This window comes from Corythoichthys intestinalis, chromosome 3 (assembly GCF_030265065.1).
Source record: "Corythoichthys intestinalis isolate RoL2023-P3 chromosome 3, ASM3026506v1, whole genome shotgun sequence".
Lineage (NCBI taxonomy): Eukaryota > Metazoa > Chordata > Actinopteri > Syngnathiformes > Syngnathidae > Corythoichthys > Corythoichthys intestinalis.
Window position 1 is genome coordinate 16694207 of NC_080397.1, and position 16384 is coordinate 16710590.

Consider the following 16384-nt stretch of genomic DNA (forward strand, 5'->3'; position numbering starts at 1 on the left):
CCTGAACGTGAATGCTTAAATTGTGGGCCCGAGGTCGGGTCGGGTTCGGGTTCGGGCACAAAATCTAACCTCTGAAATATCTAGCTTAAAAAAAAAATAAAAATAATAAAAAATTATTCACTTGCATATTTTAAACTTTCAAACAAATTACCTCACAATGAAAATATTGGCGTCAGCAAAAAAGTCATGGATATCTACCTTATAACTATCGCTTAATCGCTTAATCCTTAAAACTGAAAAAAAGAAAAACCTAAATTCCTTTGTTTCAGTGTAAATCTATTTGAAATAAGCGAAATTATCTGCCAGTGCTTCAAGTAAATTTTACCATGATTTCTTGAAATAAGAAAAATAGCTAGCTGAAAATAAGCTTAACAGACTTATTTTAAGCAAAAAGCTTCTGTGTTTAATCATAAAAAAAACCTTGTTTGTCAGAAATGTTCAAGAATATCTTTTCAAGAAGGTCTATTCAAGAATAGACCTTGTTCAAAACCTTATTTGAAAGCATTTTTTCTTGATTTAGGTGAAAAATGACCTACTTTTAGATTTTTGGGCTTAATAAAAAAAGGGTATTATTTACGTAATAGTAAGTGGAAGAATCTGACACAATAATCTGTTAATGGCGCAGTTGGTAGCTTGAGTTGTCCTGGAACCGAAGGGTCAGCGGTTGATTCCCGGTTGTGACTGCCCACTTTTGAAGTGCCCTTGGGCAAGGCACTGAACCCTAACTTGCCCACAAAAGGTTGGCAGCGCCTTGCATGGCAGCAGCACCATTGGTGTGTGAATGTGTGCGTGAAAGGGTAAATGTGTGCTAATGTAAAGCACTTTGGGCATTGGAACAATGTAGATAAAGCGCTGTATAAGTACTCTCCATTTATCATTTAACTAGTCTTTAAAACTCTAAACAAGATGAAGAAAATTATTTGACTAGATTTAAGAAAAATTATCAGAATTTTCAAAATTGAGAAATGAGAAATGTTGCACTGACTGCTGTTCACCCAGTCTGTTTGGTCTTAATAATGTCCCGTCCCCAGCAAAAAGTGTACATGCAGGTTGTGCTGTTATACTGTATCGTCCCTACCAATATCGAGACCAAACCTACGACGTTGATAAAATTATAGCAATTTTTGCGGAATATTCTATAACAATCTTCTTATATCAGTGATTTTATGGACTGAATTTGAATGAAACATACTGGGGACATACAAAATTTCATAACGGCCTTTTACCCGAAGTAAATTGAATTTAGAAAATTTAAATTAAGAGCCCGCACGCTTGAATTTAAGATTGACCGCCAATGATAATTCACGCACAAAAAAAAAATTGAATGAGTATCTATTTAACTTCACTGAAAATACAGCTTAATTTATGCTAGGGACACAAGTGATACCCTATTAAAAATGAAGGGAAAAGGTACCGTTCTCGCACACACCATATTATTGTTTGCATTAGTCTAACACATTCATCTAACTATAGTTTAGGCAGACTTCACTCAGTGCCCTTGACACAGTAAAGTTAATCACCTTATCGTGGCTCCTGAGGAAGGAAAAATGGTACCATTTCTCTTACTGTTTGCATTACTCGAACACACGTAATATAATTAACCAGGGAATAGTATCATTTCTCATATTTACTGTAGGACTGCACCTAATATAAAATAAATAGCACACCATAGTTTAATGAAAAGCAGCATAGATACACAACGACATCTTATCGTAGAAGCCCAACATATTAGAGCAGGGCGGTAAACCGAAAATTTACCGTCACCGAAATTCTTAACGATGACCGACGTAATTTTGACCATGTCGGTAAATTCGGTAAATTAATAAAACAAGAAAATATAGTCTTTTCATCCCGCTTTGATTCTGTGTTGTTCGTCTATGTTCTTTCCCCTTTAAGAAAGCAGTGAATGTGCTTACGTAGGGAGTCACGTGATCATCAGGAAGCCAATCAAACAAAAGCCCGGTAAGCTAACGCTAGCAGCTAACGCTACAGGCAAAACGTGATGGAGTGTGGCTTAAGGGAGGTTCACCAAACTTTCAACCGACATTTAGTAGACTCTTGGTGGCATCCAGACGGGCTTTCACCCGCTGTCCTCCTTTGTTCTCACGATTTCCGGAGATGGTGCTTTCAGTGCTTTCTACTGGTAGCCAGGCTAACGCTAGCTAGCGGCTAACGCCACAAATGAACGTTATGGAGTCGGATAGCGGCTCTAACATTGTCGAAACGGCTGAACTTAATGAGTGGATTGGGCACGGACTGCATCTAGCAATTACTATGTGGCGTTATTTTGTATCTGTCTGTGTGTGATTCCTCTGATAGCTTTTGTGATGGTAAAGCATTCAGCATAAAGTACAATCCAACGGCAAAACTTATAATGACCGAGAAATGGCCCCAGCTATTTTTATTGTGCGTGCATTTATTAAAAAATGCACTGGGGGAAAAAAAAAAAAAACCTTAAACCATAAAGTAAACACTTGTATTTAATAATTATGTCACAGCAGCCATTAACAATAAGTTGTCTTTTTGAAGTGTACTGTTCAAGCTGCAAGTCATTTGTGTTACAATTACATGTTTGCACAGGCATATTGATTTTGACAATGTACATTGTTCAAGTCATACACGCTGTTATAAATGTTCATACTTGAATTCTTATTGCTTATAATACATTTTTATAAACTTAATGTTTAGACTGCATGTACAATTGTTAAATACAGTATATCAAATTGAATGCTGGTAAATAAATCAACAAGAAATAGTTAATCTGTATTTCATGCATTGATTCAGATTTTCAAATTATATAAGTCCGCTTGGGCGAATTTATCGGCATTTATCGTTATCGAGATAAATCTGCTCAATTTATCGTGATACATGTTTAAGGCCATATCGCCCAGCCCTACAACATATGCGTCACGAGCAAGATTGACGCACCAAAACTTGCAAATCATTTCTGCAAGGGCAAAGCGCTCTTTGTCCTAAAACAAGTAGAGCCAGCCCGGATAACAAAGTTGATAGCGGGCGCTTGTGACGTCAAGACCAGCGTCGGTCGCTGTGGCAACCACATCCCATCCACGCACGAACCTAAACAGCCCGAAACCGGCCAGAGAGGGATGATCCCAAAGCAACGCTCGGACACACCTTCGGCCGGCCCACGGACTTAAAAAACACTGGACACTGAGATAAGACAGATTTGCTGCTCGGAAACATTTGCTATGTAGCCTTGCTTTGGATTCAGCATTGTTCCCTCCGTTGTCTGTTTTTGACCAGTGTCGACGAATAAATTGTCAACCTGTTTTCGGTGAGTCTTCTTCAAACTTTTGAAACATGGAGTCAGTGCAAAGGGTTAAAATAAGAAGAGAACGCGCAAAGTTCCGCCTTCCCGGTTGGCGCACGCGAGGCAGCATTGGCCGAACGGCACTTGTTTTGGTTGTCGCTGTTTCCGTGCGGCTTTACTGGGGAGGCGAATTTCAATAAAAAAATACCCATTGAATCTGTTTATAGATTTCAGATCAGGGGTCGCGTTAACCGAATATTTTCCGTCGTTGACCGATTTTTTAAAACGGTGACGGAAAAAACTGAAGTCCATCTGTCATTTTGACAGGTTGCAATTCACACCCCAGACCACAGGGTGGCGAGTGAGCATATTAATTAGCTATTGTCTCTCTTGATGCATGACGTCGTTGGCCTTACTCTGAAAAATGTCAAGGCAACTGAGTGTCCGAAGTTTCTTCAAAAAGCCCCAAAACGACGATGGTGTTGATAAAAGAGGTGAAAAAACAGGGACTGCACAAGCGGGCACGCAATTTAAGTCCATGCGCACCAGGAGGAAGGTGTAAGACTCCGTTCAGGCTACAGCAGGTGAACTGTTATTTTCAGCCTACCTACTGGGGCCACAGTCAGCTGTTTTTGTCACTGCGGAGAAAAAGTTACATATTCATCTGCTTGATGTGTGATGGCATGGTGAGGATTCTCTGTTAATCTTGTTCAGACAGAATATTAATTTAAAATGAATGAAAACTAAATACTGTTGAATATGTTGAAGCGGTATGCAATGTTAAGAGTCTTGTTCGCCCGAATTGCTGTGTCCAGCCGCTGTAGCTCTGCTGCTCTCTGTGAACTCTATTCAAGCCGGAACGCGCGCGGCTCTTAAGTGTCTCTGTCACGTGACTGTGTCGTAGCCGGTAACGCGCTCGGCCAAATAGACACACAAGTACGGAAGGTGAATTATGCCAAACAAAGGGTCACCACAATGTCATTATCATCATTTAAAAAATTTAAGTGACGGGTAAAAATAGATTATGCCCGGATTTTTATGACCCTGTCAGTCAAAATGACACACAACGAAAAAGTTTAGCGCAACCTCTGTTTCAGATGTAATTTTACGGTGGCTGAGAATTGTCAGGCGAAGTCCGAACACTTTGCAAAAAGAAAAAGCACAAATGCAAATTACCACAGCGCAAATGCAAATTTTCACAACAAGAACCACAACTGCTACAACACAATCCACAATTGCCGGCAACATGAACACAAATTGCTCGCAACACGAATGCAAAGGGCTCGCAACACAACTGCAAAAATTCCCAGCACAAATGCAAAACGACCACCCAGAAGTAGACTAACTTTCACAAAGGTTGACACTGGGACGACTACGCCCGCCCTGCTGCTGCCACCGTAGAGATGGTCACCATATACTGTATATATATACCAAACTGTAAATTTGTGAGCAAATTTCTGTATCTTATATTTTCAAGCTCTGGACATGTGGGAATGTGAAGTGATTGTGTTGTGGATTTGTGGTTATGTGGCAGCAGGGTGGGAGTTGTCATCCTCATTTCAACTTCTGTGAAATTTAGTCTACTTCCAGTTCATCCTCCTGCATTCTTGCCAAGGCTTTTTCAAATCGTATTGCAGGACATTTGCATTCATGTTGCGGGCAGTTTGGGTTTATATTGTAGTGATTGGGGTTTGCATTCGTGTTGTTTTTCTTTTGCAAAGCGTTTGGAATTGGCGTTCGTGTTGTGGCAATTTGCATTCGTGCTTTTTTCTTTTTGCAAAGCGTTTCAACTTTGCAGTTCGCCGGACACCTCTTGGGCACCGTATAATATAGCACTTTTTTAATAGTGCATTTGCTATGCTGCAAACATGGTTCCATCTTAAATTATGTATGTACGTACACCCGCGGTCATACGCTTTGAGACTTTTCACCAGTCAGTTGAATGAAAGACTCTCCTAACTTTCGGGAAAGGGTGTACTGTACACTTAGAGCAGGGGTTTCACATTCAATTTATTCGGAGGTCACTGAAAATGGACTGGTTGAGTGTGGGTCACATCAAGTATTACACAAAAAAGTATTTTTTTAAGTAGTCTATGTAATCCAGTCTTCTCAGTCTTCATGAATAAGTGTTAAGTACATGAATAGTTCCTCAGAACATGAAAAAGATTGACCCGCTTCCCTCTCTTATCTCGCTGCTGTTTTACATTTTCCTCAGCGTGTCTACTTTGTAGTTGAATAATGATGACTTATGTTGTAATTCTTGAGCACTGCAATTTTGTGCATACAACACTCATCGGGGTCGGCATGCTCTGAACTCAACTAAAAAAATATTATGTCTCTCTGACTTTTTCTGAAATTGGCAATGTTAGGTTTTGAGAAAATACATAACAGGGAAAGCGTGTATAATATGAATAAATATATGTGTATGTAATTATACAGTGGGGCAAATAAGTATTTAGTCCACCACCAATTGTGCAAGTTCTCCTACTTGAAAAAATTAGAGAGGCCTGTAATTGTCAACATGGGTAAACCTCAACCATGAGAGACAGAATGTGGAAAAAAAAACAAAATCACATTGTTTGATTTTTAAAGAATTTTTTTCCAAATTACAGTGGAAAATAAGTATTTGGTCACCTACATACAAGCAAGATTTCTGGCTGTCAAAGCGGTCTAACTTCTTCAAACGAGGTCTAACGAGGTCTAACGAGGCTCCATTCGTTACCTGTATTAACGTCAGCTGTTTTAACTCATTATTGGTATAAAAGACACCTGTCCACAAACTCAGTCAGTCACACTCCAAACTCCACGATGGCCAAGACCAAAGAGCTGTAGGATACCAGAGGCAAAATTGTAGACCTGCAACAGGCTGGGAAGACTGAATCTGCAATAGGTAAAACGCTTGGTGTAAAGAAATCAACAGTGGGAGCAATTATTAGAAAATGGAAGACATACAAGACCACTGATAATCTCCCTCGATCTGGGGCTCCATGCAAGATCTCACCCCGTGGCGTCAAAATGATAACAAGAACGGTGAGCAAAAATCCCAGAACCACACGGGGGGACCTAGTGAATGACCAACAGAGAGCTGGGACCACAGTAACAAAGGCTACTATCAGTAACACAATGCGCCGCCAGGGACTCAAATCGTGCACTGCCAGATGTGTCCCCCTGCTGAAGAAAGTACACGTCCAGGCGCGTCTGCGGTTCGCTAGATAGCATTTGGATGATCCAGAAGAGGACTGGGAGATTGTGTTATGGTCAGATTAATCCAAAATAGAATTTTTTGGTAGAAACACAGGTTCTCGTGTTTGGAGGAGAAAGAATACTGAATTTCATCCAAAGAACACCATACCCACTGTTAAGCATGGGGGTGGAAACATCATGCTTTGGGGCTGTTTTACTGCAAAGGGACCAGGACGACTGATCTGTGTAAAGTAAAGAAGGAATGGGGCCATGTATCGAGAGATTTTGAGTGAACATCTCCTTCCATCAGCAAGGGCATTGAAGATGAGACGTGGCTGGGTCTTTCAGCATGACAATGATCCCAAACACACAGCCAGGGCAACAAAGGAGTGGCTTCATAAGAAGCATTTCAAGGTCCTGGAGTGGCCTAGCCAGTCTCCAGATCTCAACCCCATAGAAAATATGTGGAGGGAGTTGAAAGTCCGTGTTGCCCAACGACAGCCCCAAAACATCACTGCTCTAGAGAAGATCTGCATGGAGCAATGGGCCAAAATACCAGCAACACTGTGTGAAAAGCTTGTTAAGTGTTACAGACAACGTTTGGCCTCCATTATTGCGAACAAAGGGTACATAACAAAGTCATGAGATGAACTTTTGGTATTGACCAAATACTCCAATTCCACCATGATTTGCAAATAAATTCTTTAAAAATCAAACAATGTCATTTTCTGTTTTTTTTCCCACATTCTGTCTCTCATGGTTGAGGTTTACCCATGTTGAAATTTACAGGCCTCTCAAATATTTTCAAGTGGGAGAACTTGCACAATTAGTGGTTGACTAAATACTTATTTGCCCCACTGTACTTACTGTAATTTTCGCACTATAAGGAGCACCTGACTATATACCGCCACCCAACAAATTTGACACGGAAACATTTGTTCATAATTAAGCCACACTGGACTATAAACCGCAGCTATCCTCACTGCATTATGGGATATTTACACCCAAAGATCTTAACTGGTAACACTTTATTTGACAGCGGCATCATACGACTGCCATAAGACCAAATGAACCACCAAGAAGGTTTGAACCAATTGGCTACAAAGCTTTGGCCATCACTGCTCCCTAGGGGAGACAGTCAACCTCTGCTGCCACCTGCTGTCAACACTGTTGTTGTCCAACATGCCTTCTAGCATGCATTGCAGCGCTACAGATGTAAATAACAATTAAAATTCATGTTCTGTGCTAATTATTTCTTCAGTTGCTGTTCCATTTGTTTCATTAATTGCTAGTTATGGTATTTGGTAAAACTTTATTTGACAGTGGCGCCATAAGACTTTGATTAGACAATCATAATTATGACATCACACTGTCATGAGCAAAATAATAAATGCTTATAACAGATGTCATTTAGTGTTATCAAGTAAATTATCTCACTTTTGAAAGGATGTAAAAGGTCCAAGCTGGACATAAATGGAGTTTGTGACATAACTTGCTGGGTGACACTTAATGACATCTGTCATTGGCATTCAGTAATGCACATGATAGTGTCATAATTATGACCGTCTTATGATGCTGCCGTCAAATAAAGTGTTACCTCTTAACCCAAATAAATCAACAAATAAGCCGCACTGGACAATATGCCGCAGGATTTGAAATGAAGGAAAAAAGTAGCGGCCTATAGTCTGAAAATTACGGAATATACAGTATTTTTATTTTTATATTTTGTCACACTGACTGCCGGGAGATTTTAAAGTTCTTTTTAGGCTATAATTATCCGAAAAAACTATTAATATGTTACATTAACAGATATTTATTTAACTTGTTGTTCAACATTTTACTATTATTACTAAATTAAAAAAGATTAATAATAATACTCAACTATTCTTTGCCAGAATTCCAAGGGAAAACAGAATTGCCTTTTGGCTGTACCATGATCAAGACCTCAATCTATTTTATATGAACCATACATACATATGTATAATTTTGGTTCCTGGTTACTGATAAATAAAAAAATAAAAAAATGCACCCAGAGACATGCCACTAATGCACCAGTAAGACTTGTACGTTACTTCTTGTCGTTGTGCATTCTTTGGCTGGTGCGACTTATACACGGGTGTGTTGTATTGTCCAAAAAATACACTACTTAGTGAGATACATGTGACAGTGTTGTGGCATTAGCAGTGCAACGGCAGTGACATTTCAGTGCAAACTTAGTTGATTATGGTGACAGTTCTTACATACTCTGATAGATACAAGTGGTTTGATGAATGAGCAAGGTTGTGAAGGGATATTTCTTTTTCTTTTATCAAGTTGTGGGGATTTTTTTAAAGATAATTAGGCTAGACTGAATGAAGAGGATGATACAACAATGCTGTCATTTCTAAAGGACAGTGAGCTGCTGTACTAAATTAACTGACGAGTGGAACACATCTCCATTACATGGCATGGATAGTTAATCAAAAATCTGCTATGCTTAATGATCACGTGTGATTGAGGGAATGAACATATTAATTAGACCATATTTTGCACGTCTGTGTATGCTTGACACTAATTGCTCATTTTTCTGCTCGGAAATAGTAGCTAATGCTGGAATATGCTTCTACTCTTTGCTACAGTTTTTAATTTAATCAAATGCTTACCATATTTGGAAAACATGTCCCTGAATGTATACAGAAAACTATAGCTAGGATTCATCACTGAAACATATGTAGGCCTAATGTATTCTGCTTGGTCAAACCCAGATAATTAAATTTCTTAAAAACAGAATAATCTGTCGGCCAATAAAATTAAATGGGATTGTATCGGATTATGCTGGAAATAAAGAAGGGGATAGAATGCATTATATGCAGATTACACTAAACCCTATAATCTGTTGGTCCTAAATGGGCTTTGTTCTTTAGAAGTAAGGATCCATCTGTCCCTCTGGGGACAATGTTTCAGTGATGTACAGTAAATGTGAATCTCATGTAAAGGGGTTGTCAAAATCTTTGGATATACAGTAGTGTTAAAAATAAACATCAAAATGGTTACATAGAGTAACCATTTTGACGTCATCACTACAAATTAAAAGTTGAATATCTGCAAACCTTTGCAGCACAAATGAAAAATTTACAGCACAAACGAAGCACAAATGATTGACACTATTTTTAGCCGGTTTAGATCAAAATGGGGGACTGGTTGATCTCAGATTGACCTACAACAGAATTGTATAATATCTAAAAAATGATAGCAGCACAAATGAAACTTTTTATAGCACAAACGTAGCACAAACGATTGACATAATTTTTATATAGATTTGCGTCTGATGGGGGCGCCAACTTCACTGAGGTTACCTTGGAGGAAAGAGGGTGACCAGGGTCTGGGTGTGATGAGTATAAACAGGGACCCCAAGGCGAACGTCCAGTGGGTAGGGTCCAACTGGATAATTATTCACGGGCCTCTACACACCTTCGCAGGGCCTTCAAGAAGATCATCTGAAGTATGGGGCGGGGGCAGTGCTCATGGAAAACTTTCTGCCGGGGGGGAATTAGAGATATTTTAACTCTTAAACATTTTATTCCAGCTTCATTATACCATTCTGTTTGAGACTCCCCTTGCCCAACCACGCCTCCTTTATGCCCGCAAACCGGGCACCCTAGAGGCCCCGGTGCGGCGGGTGTGTGTGTGTGTGCGTATATATTTTAACACTTAAACACTGTATTACAGCTCTGCACATCATCGTACCTTTCTGTTTGACCCTCCCCTTGCCGAAGCACGCCCGCAAACTGGGCCCCCTAGAGGCCCAGGCCTGGTTGCCACTGCACCCCCAGCATCTCCCTAAACTGTAGTGGTATACCTTTATCACAGGTTTGCCTGTGACGACACGAAAACGAGATGAAAATTCGCCATAGTTTCCGTCATAAATTCACAATGTGTGTTTTCTTTTTGTATGTGTAGTTAGAACGCATTTAGCAGCGTGTGGTCGTGCCATTTATGTGACGTGCAGCGCGCTCCCCACCCCTCTCGCCTCACATACAGGCTTAATTATGTGCCCATTCCAGGCTCCTTCTGTGAAACATGTCAGGTGCTGCTTGATAAGTTTTGTTTTCTTATCTTGGCTATGCAATGTTGCTTTAGCCTTTAAAGGTCTGTGCTGAGTGATCATCACACACTACACTAAGTTGTGGCGTTAGCGTAGCGCTCATGCTCGCATTTCGTTTACGCTAGCATTAGTGTTTAGCGCGGAGACTCGGTGTCTTCTTAAACTCTTGGAAAACATTTTACATACTGTTCTGTTTTCCTGCTGACTGTGTATTATCATCAGGAAAATGGTGATGTCCTTGTAGACACCACAGTAATGTGCTCGTCTGTCATGTTCATTCGAAATTGTTGGAAAACTTTTATTCATTTATTTATTCATGGACTAAAACTTTTGAACTTGATAGACGAAAACATTTTGAAAATTGTCGACTAAAACTAGATGAAATTTGAGTTTTCGTTGACTAAAACCAGGGGTTAATTTGTGTCGGAACACGCCGGAACAGGATCCGCCACCTCTTGATTTTGGCGTCCCTGTGTTCCAGTACTTATTTGGGTGGATCTGGTACCTCTCGTGTGTAGAAAATAATAATAATATAAAAGCTTTTTTTAAAAAATGTATTGTATTGTATTCTAAAGTTGACAAAGAGTCAAACGCTTAGCTACAGCCCCTTTCACATACTCCGAAACACTGGGAATGTTGCGGGATTAATCCGTGTAGCAGTTGTGTCTGAAAACAATATCCGGAGATTACGCGGACATTTCACGGGTCGCGTCCTAGTGTCATGTCCGGGACTTACTCAGGAAGCGGTGTGCGTGAAAGCAGGTGTTAAATTCCAGGGAGCACGGTGGCTGATAAAGGTAAATATCATAGCGGCCAATCGTCACTTCCTCCCTCTTCGCAGTAAAACGCAAAGCGGTAAACAAACATCGCAATTATAAACATAGCAAGCGGGAAATAGCTAAATTAAACTGAAAACATAACAAAATAAAATGTCCAAACATTACGTTCGGGTCAGGCCGGGCCGGGCTTCTCAATCGCTAACTTTTTAGAATAAATATATATTCACATATGTATACTCAAACGATTTATGGATGTTAAACTAAGAAATACGTGTTATAAGTAAATAATTTGAATAAAAAAGCGAAGGCGCTGTATATGGTCAATGCAAACAGTATAAGTGCAGAGCCAGAGCGTGCCATGCCCCCTTTTTTAATCTTCCCCTCTGTGTGTCCGCAGAGCCACATCTGTTTATTTATATTCAAGACTTTTCCAGGCTTATTTCGTTGTGTAAATGCATTTAAAATGATCATAAAAATATGTAGACTATTTAAACATTGAGAAAGCTTGCGATTTTTTTCTGCCGACTGAGAATTCGTTACCTTTTACGCAGACATTGTCACAAATGTGATCCTTTTTAATCTTCCCTGTTGTGTGTCCGCAAAACCGCAGCTCTTTATATTTAACAAACTTTTTCAGCGTTATTTCATTGTTTAAATGCATTTATAGTGATCATAAAAATATGCAGACTTTTTAAACATTGAGAAAACTTTTTTTTTTTTTTACCAACTGAGAATTCGTTACAAAAGACACAAGCATCGTCACAAATGTGATCACACAAAACGCAACCAGTCCGTTTTCCCAAGAAGCAAGCAGTGTTGTCCAGGTCTGACTGGCGTATCCCATCCTTTTCATCCTCATCCTGAGTCCTCACAAATAAAACATACAATTTCGGGGGGTTGGGGGTTGGGGGATTGGGGTTGAGCCTACAAATAAAATATAACATTTCGTTGTTTTTTTCGGGCTGGAGCCTACAAATAAAAGAAAAATCTGGATTTTTTTTGGGCTCGACCCTGCAAATCAAGTTATTGCGCTGCAGAGCTGCAATAAACCTTGACTCAAATGAGTTCAAGAAACTAAATTCTGTGCTTTATGAAGAGTGAAACAAGCAGAATTTAACACGGACAAAATCATTTGGGCGATCAGAGTGAAGTATTACCGAAACAAAATGGTGACGTCACGTACCTTAATGGTCAGCAAAGGATCGCCGCATACGTTTCTTCAACACAACATTGCCGTGTCAATAAAAAAAAAAAAAAAAAAAAAAAAAAAAAAAATATATATATATATATATATATATATTAGGCCTGAGCGATATTGGAAAAAACTATTGTTGCGATTTTTTTTAGGTTTGCAATATATTGCGATATTATATTGCGATATTAAAAAAAAAAAAAAGATCTATCTTTTTTAAAGAAATTTTCACTAAATGACTTGAATAGCTGTTTGGAAATACTTTACATAACACACCGTGACCACAGTGTATTCATATAATACCGTTTAATTTGTGAATGATGAAGATTTCTGTATGAAGGTATCCAGGAAGTCATGTCTGCACAAAATAGATCATTTATTGAATACAATATTGTACACTTCAACAGCAGCAAATACATTAAATGATAAATAAAAGAGCAGGTGCATTAGTCCCCTAAGTTTTTGACAAAATATAACAATAAATAAAAACTTCTGTAAAATAACAACAAAGTTGTCAACATATTTGAACAAAAATTTTAAATATGACAAATAAAAGAGTTGTTCACAAACTATAACAATAAATAAAAACCTCAGTAAAACAACAAAGTTGTCAACATATTTGAACAAAAATATTAAATATGACAAAAGAGTTCACAAACTATAACAATAAATAAAAACCTCAGTTAAACAACAAAGTTGTCAACATATTTGAACTTAAATATTAAATCTGACTAATAAAAGTGCAAGTGCATTAGTCCCCTGAGTTGTTTACACAAAATATAACAATATAAAACTGCAAAACGGCAACAAAGTTGTAAAAATATTTCAACAAAAATATTAAGTATCAAAACTTTATGTGCAGCTGTACTATATATAGTTATTTGAAAAATACGGTTTACAATAAATTTAAATATAAAAGATACAAACTCAATTGAACTTGTAAATAATTGAACTGAATAACTGCAAATAACTGTGATGAATAACAGAACCATTTTAACTCCCAAATTTCCTGCCTTCCTGATAGCTGTCACATGAATAAAAAGAAGAAAAGACATTCCTTTAGCTGTGTTATGTATTTGTCTGCATATCGTCCACCTTCCTTGCTCAGCAATTCTCAACTGGGTCTCATAGGTTTTTGGCCAAGACTATTAGCTTATCCACTATAGCAGGCTTGAGACAAGAACATTGGCACGTAACAATGTTCCCACCTGTGCTAAAAAGCCTCTGATGGGGAGCTCGTAGCAGGAATGCATAGATACCTGCGTTTTAAATGGTCCCACGTTTGACAGATTACTTCTTGTTGAGGCAACCATGGCGAGGCACTGTCGACAGGGCTGTTTTTTGTCCCTTATAGTCTTGTTCTTGCCAAAATACTTCCAAAACTCCTTTTGGATACAGTCTTCCTTGCTCCTCCAACGTGTTGATTGCTTGCTTTCACTTTGAGAACGGGCCCTCCTCCCTCCACTCCGCTGTTGCAGGGGGAGGGGGAGGAGCCGATGACTTGCTGGAGGGAAAGAGAAGCTGTGCGCTTTTTTTCCCTCTCCTTCCTCAAAACAAACGTTTGTGGATTAAAAAAAATGAAATTAAAAAACTCGCACGTCCTTGCGATGGGACTATTGCACATGCGCACATCGCGATGGCGATGTTTAAACGATATATCGTTCAGGCCTAATATATATTTATTTATTTATTTCTGTCTCCATCCATGTACCCGTGTATAATGCGCACCATGATGTTACAAGTTGATTTTATATTCGGGAAATTACGGTATGTGTGTGTATAAATATATATATACATATATATATATATATCCCTTTCATGCATGACCCATGATATATTGCGTTTAAAAAATATTACTAAATGTTTTTATGTGTTTTTAGACATAAAAATAAGAACTGATTTGATTCTGGTTTTATACACCAAATTTTCAAGGAGTTATGAACATGTCCACATAGTTGGACAGCATGCATTTGTGGATTTTAACTAAAATATTTTAAAAAAATCAACAAAGATCAAGTGATATAACTTTCAATGTTTATTGAATTATGCAAAAACTGTAAATACTTTTCAAAATATTTTGCTCCCTCCAATACACCATTCTGGGCTTTTCTTTTTCACAGAAAAATGAACTACAGTGTTTTGATTGCAAAACTAGGCAACCTTCAGTGCTTCAATTGACAAAACGCGACAAACAGCAGTGCTTCAATTGACAAAACTGAACAAACTGCAGTGCTTAAACTGAGAAACTACACAAACTGTAGCGCATCAACTGACAACCTCAAAAGGTTAGGGCTAGGCCACAGGTGAGGCGCTACAACCCTGCTACAACGCTGCATGCTTATGTACTTCCAGTACTAAATCAGTTCACCATCTTGTGTGAAAATTTGCCATGCACCAAGGGCACACAGCCACATTGCAACACATGCAGCTGTACTTCATTTTTTGTGTGCATGCAGGGTCTTGGCATCTTTGGCCATTTTTTATGTTGTTCAGCTGGGGCCAGTAGTTTCCAGGACCAAGCCTGACCTCCCGGGGTACCTTGGATGCAGGTTTGCGCTTCACAGGAAGAGGAGGTGAGGAAGTGTCACTTGGTCTCCCCCTTTTGCGGACAGTGCCTGAATTTATCAATGAACGAGCCTTGAAAGGCAGAGGACCACCCTCCTCTAATCCAGAGAATCTGAGGAGATGCCAGGCATTCACAACGGTTACATCGAGGAAGTGGAAGAACATTCTGATGTACTAGCGTTTGTTCTTGCGTCTGTGGGGATACATTGCCACCATTTGGTCCATCAGGTCAACCCTTCCCATATAATCGTTGTAGACCTTCACTGCAAATGGCCTGTCAATGGTGATGATCTCATCTTTCTTGGACCATCTCTGTACAACATCCGTCGGGTGCTTGCCAAGACAGGACGAGGCCATGTGAATAAGTGTCAACCCAACATGTGACAGTGACATCTTCGCCATTGGTGACAACAGATAGAGCTCCTCTTCCTTCTTCTTCGACTTCTGTTGCACTCCTGCGTTTCGTTTGTGCCCCCTGAAGCCTGTTGACCCGGCATGTGCCAGTGCCATAGATGCTATAGAGTCCCTGTTCAGGTGACCAATATGTCTATCTCCGTGGGTAGCGGATGTAGGACATGACTAAGTTTATCCCGAGTAGGCATGTGCCGGTTACCGGTTTCACGGTTTACCGTGGTGTGAAAACGTCGCGGTTTCAAAACCACTAAAATTTTCCGTCAGACCGTAGTTCGGTATTCGCTATTTTTCTTGTGTCAAAAATGCAGCCAGAAGCAGCTTGGCGCAGCAGCGCTCACCCCCTCCCGTTTGTTGCTGTGTGTGAAAATGACGCTATCGGCTAGCCAGCCAGCTAACCCAAAAACAATTACTCCAAACATAAGGCGTACTGTTCTTCAATTTATTGAGCTCTCAAATCGTGGTAAGTGTAATATACAAAATGAATACATTTAAAATGTTGTACAATTAGATTTTTCCATGTGAGTAGCTTCAACAGATTAGCACCATGGAAAAAGTTCGCCAAAAACAAGACACACATATTCCTTTTAAATTCAATATAAAAACTAACTAAAAGCTTACAAAGATGATTGTTAGACTAGGCTTACCTGAGAGAGCAACTTTGTTGAGTGTGACAGCCGCAGAGTGAGAAAACAAGCTTGATTCGCTTGAATGAAGGGGAAAAAGTGAAAGAATCAAAGATCGCTAATTGCGAAAGATGATCTTGCCCTAAGCACAAATCCACGTTCGCTGGATCAAGAGGAGGTCTCACTCCCAATGTTTTTTTTTTATTTTATTTTTTAGATGAAACCTTTCCACAACAATATTGACATTTTAACTAACTTATACATTTTTAACTA